Raw genomic sequence first — 7,942 nt, forward strand, 5'->3', positions numbered from 1 at the left:
CCTGACACTGTTTCCGGTCTCCCTGTCTGTTTCTTGTCATCCTCATTCGGAGGTCAAAGCTGAGCACCCAGGTCAACTTCTAGGAGTTAAAGGTTATGCCAGATGCCATCTGAAAGTTAATTCCCCCATGAACTGCAGTCACAAATCTTGGACCTTAACATTCCCGCTGCACAATGAATCTCATTGAATAACACTATGTTCCTGGAACAAAGAAACCATTTCCCTACAGAACAGGTAGAATTTTAAAGAGCCCTGACTGTGGGCTGCACGTTTGGCTGGACCCTAATCGCAGTGCCATCAGTCAATGGGTCTCCTCATCTGCTTAAAGCATTTTGCTGAATCAGAGCCCGAGTGCTCGGCCCGTGCCAGAATCAGTCCCCTTCCCTGTGTGATTTGGGCATTCTGAATGCATAACTGTCTAACGTGGGCTTCCCTGACCTCTTGGGTGTTGGAAAGTTGTGTTGCTTTTTGTTATTCAAAGGTTATTTGCCATAGATTTGGAATCAGGTCTCAGTTTAGACGTCTGTGACCTGATGTCACAAAGTATTAATGATCTCCATTAGTACTACTGCTCCCCAGGGGTTCGTGATGACTGAGCTCTATTAGAGAACCGCGATCACCAGAGTGTTATCTCCAGAGAGAGATTAATGTTGACATTTGTTAGGATTCTATGAAGGAACAAGGATAAACCCAGTTAACAGAATTAATTGCTGGTAATTTCTAAATTGTAAGCAATTTATTCCAAAACCCCTCCTCCACCCACCCATTCTTCCTCCTTGGGAGTCAGGATCTTCTGCATGTCTTTCTTTTGCAAAGCCCTCTTGCCCGTGCTATTCTGAGTCAACTCTGCCACATCCTTTATCTAGAGCAGGGACCAGCTGACACTGGGATTAAACTAGTTGTCTCTCACCCCCCCAAAAACACACCTGGGTTTCACACACACACACACACACACACACACACACACACACACACACACACACACACACACACACACACACACACACACACACACACACACACACACACACACCAGAGTTGAATTGAAGAGTCCCTGTGAATTCTATTTTCTTGTGGACAAGTTGTTGGCCTTGTGCTAGTTTGTCATTGGAGGGCTTAATTTGAGGGGCGGGCTGGATGGCTGGCAATACATCTTGTTGGTTTTAGTGGTTGGGTTCCCCCTCCCCCTGCCCTTTATAAATTATTTTTAGAACAAGAGAACAGTGAAGACTTTGATTTGAAATTTTTTAATTGAGAGTGACCTAAGCCAAGTTCGTTTCACAAGATCAGTGATTCTGGGTGTCTTTTTACTTTGGATGCCTGGCTCACAACTGTCAAGGGACCTGATTTTCAGGGGAAAGGTACGCGGGACTCAAAGCCACTCACTTCTCTTGAAAATCTTGGCTGTGGACTTTGCCAATCAATGCAAGAAAACAAAACAAAACACAGGTCAAATTCTGGCCCCTACCAAACACAATAGTTGAATTGGTTGATGGAAGTAAGACAAAAGTGATGCTATTGCTTTGTCTAGTGCTGTGGGTATTGTCCACAGAGAGGACGCGTGTGCAGAGAACTGGTTGGAACTAGGAAATCACTGACACTATTTACCAGTAAGGGCTCATTCAATTAGTACTTAGATTATCTACGCAAGATTGACAGAACTAAAGGAAATTTACAACATAATCACTTCTGTGCTACCTGGACAGCTGCAGAGTGGACCAGCAATAGATGTCCCATGGGAATACAGCTAGGCAGTAGCTGTATTAAAAATCATGCTTACATTTTTAGGGCTGATACATACTGTACTGTATCTAGCGGCAGGATAAGATCTAGATAATCCTGAAGTAAATACATCGCACCGCACCACCATAAGCACACACATAGTATACTTGCTATCATTTTCATGATAACATGGACAGATGCACATGTAAGCAGATCTGAACATAAATGTGAGGACGTGTTTGCTAAATAAATACAAGCAAACCTTCCTTCCAGACTGGGGTCCCGATCTAGTTTCAGTCACAAATTAAAATAGTCCCAGTCTCAAAACACAGCAGAGAGCAACATGACGGACACTCACTACCCGGGAAAGCAAGAGACATGCAGGTCAGGACAGAGGTGCCTTGGTAAAGTTGCATGTGTGTGTGAAGCTTGCACAGAACCTACCTGGTTGCAGTTCTAAGCCCCTCACCTTTATGAGCCCTCAAATTCACAGAGCGCGGTTATAAAAATAAACACGGACTTGTGTGTCAGCCAAAAATATCTGAGACGTTGAGTGGTAGCTGGGGACTCCGTTGGCCTGGGTAAACCATTACATCACTCACAGCCAGGAGAGAAAGTTGTCGGAGCTCCCTTCCTTTCAACTACAGAAAGCTGCCCTGAAATGTTCTGCACACACGCTGGCTGCACCAGCTGGTGTCTCTCATGACAGGCAGCGTTCTTTAGGGCTATGCCATCCAAGCAGGGTGGTTCGCTGAATCTGGAGCACCCATAGCTGCAAATGGCCAAGGATTTTTTAAAAAAGGAACCAACCTTCCAGGCTTTCAGCTCAAAGCTTTGAGAAATCTACATACCGAGCCACGTGCCTGGGGTACCATGCAAGGTTTATTCCTCAGAAGGTAGGGACAGAGGAAAAAAGCCATAACCCCAGGCTAATGTTTTCCCCACTGGATTACAGTTGTAGCCTTCCAGAGCAGATGGGCCGGCAGGCAGCAGTCACACATTGTGGGGTGTGACTGGGAAAGTTTGCATGAGTTGAGTGGCACCAAGGGACAGGGACACTGTTGACCCAGTTAAGCCAAAAATGTTACTTTCTTCAGAAAGCCCCGACAGCATCCCTGGATAACACAAGCACTGTGCATTTCTGCAGCACCTTCCCTCGGAGGATCTCAAAGCACCTTGAAAAGATGGTCGAATTTAGGTTCACAATGTCCCGGTAGGGTCCTTTCCACCATGGAGCAAATGAGACCCGGTGAGGTTTCATGATGTACAGAGGCAGGGCTAGAAAACGTGCAACGCTCCATTCGCTGTTAAGTTCCATAACCATCGGACCATCTGCCCTCCCTCTCCGGCAATTCTGGGAGCTAAATAAGTCAACAGCCAGAATCCATCTGAGCAGGACGTGGAAAATCAGCCCTCGGAGGGAAAGAACAAGAATCAGATGGGGACAGAGCCACAATGTGATAATTCAGGTGGAAACAGCAACAGTCAATCCCATATCGGAGGAGCAACTCCCAAAACCTGTCCAGAATGAAACAGCACAGGGTTCGCTAGAACCCACCTGCCCCTTGCCTGGGGTGATATACCAAGCTGGCTTTGCATGCAGCGAGTTCCTGGTTCTCATGCTTAGAATTCCCAACGGCATTTCCATCTTTGGCAATGACCCACAAGGAGATGTGTGAAGTGGGGAGGAGGTGTGTTTGTTGCTTGGGGACTGATGGCTTGGAGACCCATTGGTTCATCTAGTTTGTCCTCAGGTATTTTATAGGCTGTCAAAGGACATCAGTGGCAGGCTCCTGGATTGCTGCCAATCCTGAATTAAGAAAGAAAATTCCCAATTTTCCTTTGGCAGGCTGCATCTACGATGCCATAGGAAGCTCCCAAGGCAACTGGCAACATCTGGTATTCTTGGCTGTGCCAAGGGTGAATATAAATACAATTTTACCCACTCTTTCGAAGACAAGTGTGTGTGTTTGGGGGTGGGGGGTCAGGGTAGAGTCTACACTGGTCATTTGAAGGGGCAAGAATACCCGAGCTATGAGTGTAATAAATAAAATAATAATAATAATCTCTCCCTTTTATAAAGAGTGTCTCATCGGTAGATCTCACAGCAAGGAGTGCGGTATTATCCCCCTTACACAGATGGGAAACTGAGGCACAGAGAAACCCAGCCGGCCCATGGCAAGCTGCGAATAGAGCACAGTTCTCCCACATGCCAGTCCAGTGCTCTTGCCGCTTAGCCATACTGACCCCATGAGCAACTACGTGTCGTTGGTTTCCACATAGTTAAGAGCCCCTTCCCTCCCTACAACTTGCCATTTTCATTTGCCACGTCTGGATGAGGCACCTTCTGTGTCCCAGCATACTGAGATGGTACGACTGGTCCAAGATTCCTTTGGGGGAGTAGCCTCCACCTTGTTCCCCACGGGGCTCGGCCAGCAGATAGAGTTCCAGCCAGCTCCAACACCCAGCAAAGATGTACAAAATCAGTAGAGATAACAAAGCTCCAGGCCCCCCAGTGGCTGGGAACCAGGCCGCCCTCTCGCTCACTATCCTGGAGCAATATTTTCTAGGATTCCGGGTACAGGACAAACAGAGAGATGGACGGATGACAGCACAGAGTGATTGCTCTGAGAACCTGTTTTCCAGTCGCTCCCTCGCAGCCAGAAAAGCCAGGCCTGGAGCAGCAGCCAAAACAAGAGGAGAATTCCTTCCAAGGGTGCGCTGTTTGCTTGATCCAGCCCAGCCAATAACAAGAACCCACACACTAGCCATTCAAGGGAAAGCTTTCAAGTGCTGAGATGGATATGAAGCCACCCCGCTTGCTTTGACCCAAGGCACCGGGATGGATGGGCTGGGAAGCTAGAGAGCTCCACCTCGTGGGATTTCCAAGAGAACTGTCGAGTTTTCCACTGCCAGGGGCAGGGGCGGCCTGCCTAGGCCTGTATGCAGTGGTGGTGTAGCTGTGTTGGCAAGGGCTGTGCATTTCGGTCTGCACATCAGTCATTGGAATCAGCCCTTATCTGACAGTAGCAATGTCTGCATGACATTGGCCTAATATGACACAAAGGGATCAAATTTAGACGTGGTGTAAGCAGGTATAGCTGCACTGGTTTCAACAGCTTTACATCAGATCTGAATTTGGTCTGAACACTAACGCAAGAATCTATATCAGGGCAAAAGGCATGTGAATTTCATTACCATTATGGCATTACAGTCAATGCCACAGTCCAAGTAACATTGGGACTTCCATTATAACCCCCTAGTTTTCATTTGCTTATAACTTCCAGAAAAAATTCGCCTTTATGGATGGCCTTGCACCAAAGATGATTCTTGATTTTTTTTTCCAGATAGGTGAAGGTTCACAAGAATATTATTTTTCTTATTATAATGAAAACAAAGCCTTTTGTAGATGCACAAGAAGAAAACAATGGCTGAACTTTATAAGCTGGAAAAAAAAATACAAAAACAACCAATATTCACATCTGGGAAAAGTCAGTTTGGCACGTATGCAGCATGAAATTTTCTCTGACATCAAAGTTATGTTACTAGTTACAGGAAAACATATTAACACACACAGGTTGTCCATAGTTGCAATGGGGCAGTTTTGAGTTGCTATTTCATTGGGAATAACCATAACTGCATAAGATTTTTACTAGGTACCTTTGGAATTAGAGCGAACTAAATACAGAGATTAACACACTAATCTCCTCTTTTTCTTTTTCCTTTATAAAACAGGGAAGTTAAGGACAAATCTGATGTGAATGCAACACTAAGGTTACATTTTAAACCATCAAAATTCAGGCAATGCAAAAGTTTAGGAGCCATGACCATCACTGTTACTGCAATTTTACGTTAACATAACTCCATTGACTTCAAGATCCAAGATTCTCAGGTGTGATTTAAAATCAGTTGAGTTAAACCAATGGCAAAGGATATTGCGGACACCCTTAAACTGATATAAACCTGGCTTACATCGATTTATCTTAAAACAAGTCTACATAGGAAAGTCACACCAGTTTAACGTAATGTGTCCTTTTAAATGCATTTCAGTAAGCCTGGTGCAAAGGGCTGTGTGGACACTTATTTTGTTTTAAACCAGGCTGATTTTGATTAGGAACGAATTTAAACTAAACCAAAACAAACCATACCTTGAACAGAAATAAGTGTCCATATTGAGTTTTGCATCAGTGAAAAAAATGATTTGTGTTTACCCAGGACAACTTCTGTGTGTCGAGAAGACTTCAGAGTAACCTTAACTGATACACAAGTGGAGGAGCTGGCCATAATGTGTAAATCATCCTAGCTCAGTTGATCAATGGAGCTGTGACAATTTAGATCAGCCGAGGATCTGATCCTTCATGTAGGGGGCCAAATTCCGCTGTCAGCAACACTGACGTAAATCTGGAGTAAACCTCACTGCTATCATGCTCCGAGCCCTTCGGATCTCTCAGGGAGGGGGAAAGACAGATGGTCCTTACGGGAACAACGAATAAGAATAAAATCTATGGCAGGTTTTGATCAAGGTCCATGTGCAGGACCATGATGAAGCTAGGGCCTCTGCTGATAGAAGAAAGACGCAGGAGCATTGCCCATAAACAATCTGTCAAATAACTAGAACGTTAAGCAAAGCGGCCACTTTATTAGGATCCCAGAAGATCCGGGACAGCAACAAGGGAACAGAGGAAACATGCACAGGTTCAGTCATGCTGGGTGAACCGAACTATCACTCAGGACCCGTGGAGCCACCAGGTGTCAGCAGACAGCAAGGAATGTGTGTCTGGCTGCTGCAGAGGGAAAGCAAGCACTGGAAGGCCCATCCTCTGGCTGGCACCAGACTGTGATACCTGCTATCAGGCTGGGTCCTGAAAACTGTTTCAGGACATGATCAATAAGCCTCGGGAGACAGACTTGAAGCAGGACAAAGAGCTGCACCCAGAATGCACTGCAGGACATTCACCAGGTTGTAACTATGGGGTCTTGTGAAGCATGGTGCTTAATATCACATCTGTTAGCGAGGAGGGCAGGAAGTGCAGCAATGGATTTCTCCTACCTCTGGCACTAGGCCCAGCGGAAGGCAAACCATGTCACCTTGTGCAGCTGGTAGGTTCCCAGAAGCCCATATGCTTGGTCTGTGCCTGTGACCCAGTGCATTGTGGGCCCAAACAGAGATCCAGTTCAGGTCCTTTTAGTCCCAGGAACCATACCGAGACTGTGCAGAAACCCAGCCAGCTCTGGTTTCTCCTCTTCGGTTTACATGAATGCACAGACCAGGGGAGTTCCAGCCTTGTCTGGCCCCAGCACGGCTTCTGTCATACAAATAGGTACCTTAGACGAGGAGAGGACTTGGGGGGCAGAGTGGACAAGTGACCAATACTGATCAATTTTGCCCAAGGTGAGGGATTGTCCCTCCTAAACAGGGACATTTGCCATGTGGGCAGTTCTCTCTCTTGAGACTCTCTACAGTTAATTCCTGACTAGATTCTTTTCCCCACCTGGATCCCAAGGACCAAAATCTCCAGGTTAACACAGTAGAATCCAGCCCAGTACTTTGGTGCCAGCTGGGTCGTTAGCAGATTTGGCTGACAATTTGTGCCCTGTTGCTCCTCTATGGGTGCGTTGGGCCCTTTGGCATAATGAGCAGCCTTCTTTCTGTCCTTTTTTTCCATAAAAGTTTCTTTTCCAGGTGCTGCTTCATGGCCAGAACCGCAGAGAACTGGGGAAGACACTATGTTTTCACAAAGAAAGTAAATCACTGGTAAAAACAAAACAAGAAAAAAAAAGAAAAAGGAAGGAAGGAAGAAAAAGATACAATATAAGCAAAAGAAACCTCAAAAACTATGCAGATAAGGAATCAAACCTGGGCTGTAGAAGGAAAACGTGTCCCAGGGCTTAACTGATTGAAAGGGGCAGAGAAAAGGGGAAGAGCTGAGAGGCTGGAAGAAGCAGCTGGGACCCAGTTCCTGGGGAAGGCTTCAGAAAGGAGCAGCCTGAGCCCCGAGAGAGCACAGGCCTATGAAGATAGGCTGGCATGACCCCCCCCCCCCAACTCTAAGGCGGGTGATAAAGGAGTAGTCGGTGAAGACTGAAATCCTGTGCTTTACTGTGGACATTTGAAGCCAGAGCTCAGAGAAGAAAGACTGTGATTGAAGCTGTGAAAGAGCCAGAGCTCTGAAAAGAGGGGCTGTGCGCAGCAGGAGACGGGGGGAAGGAGACTGTGTTT

This window comes from Gopherus evgoodei, chromosome 8 (assembly GCF_007399415.2).
Source record: "Gopherus evgoodei ecotype Sinaloan lineage chromosome 8, rGopEvg1_v1.p, whole genome shotgun sequence".
Taxonomy (NCBI): Eukaryota; Metazoa; Chordata; order Testudines; family Testudinidae; genus Gopherus; species Gopherus evgoodei.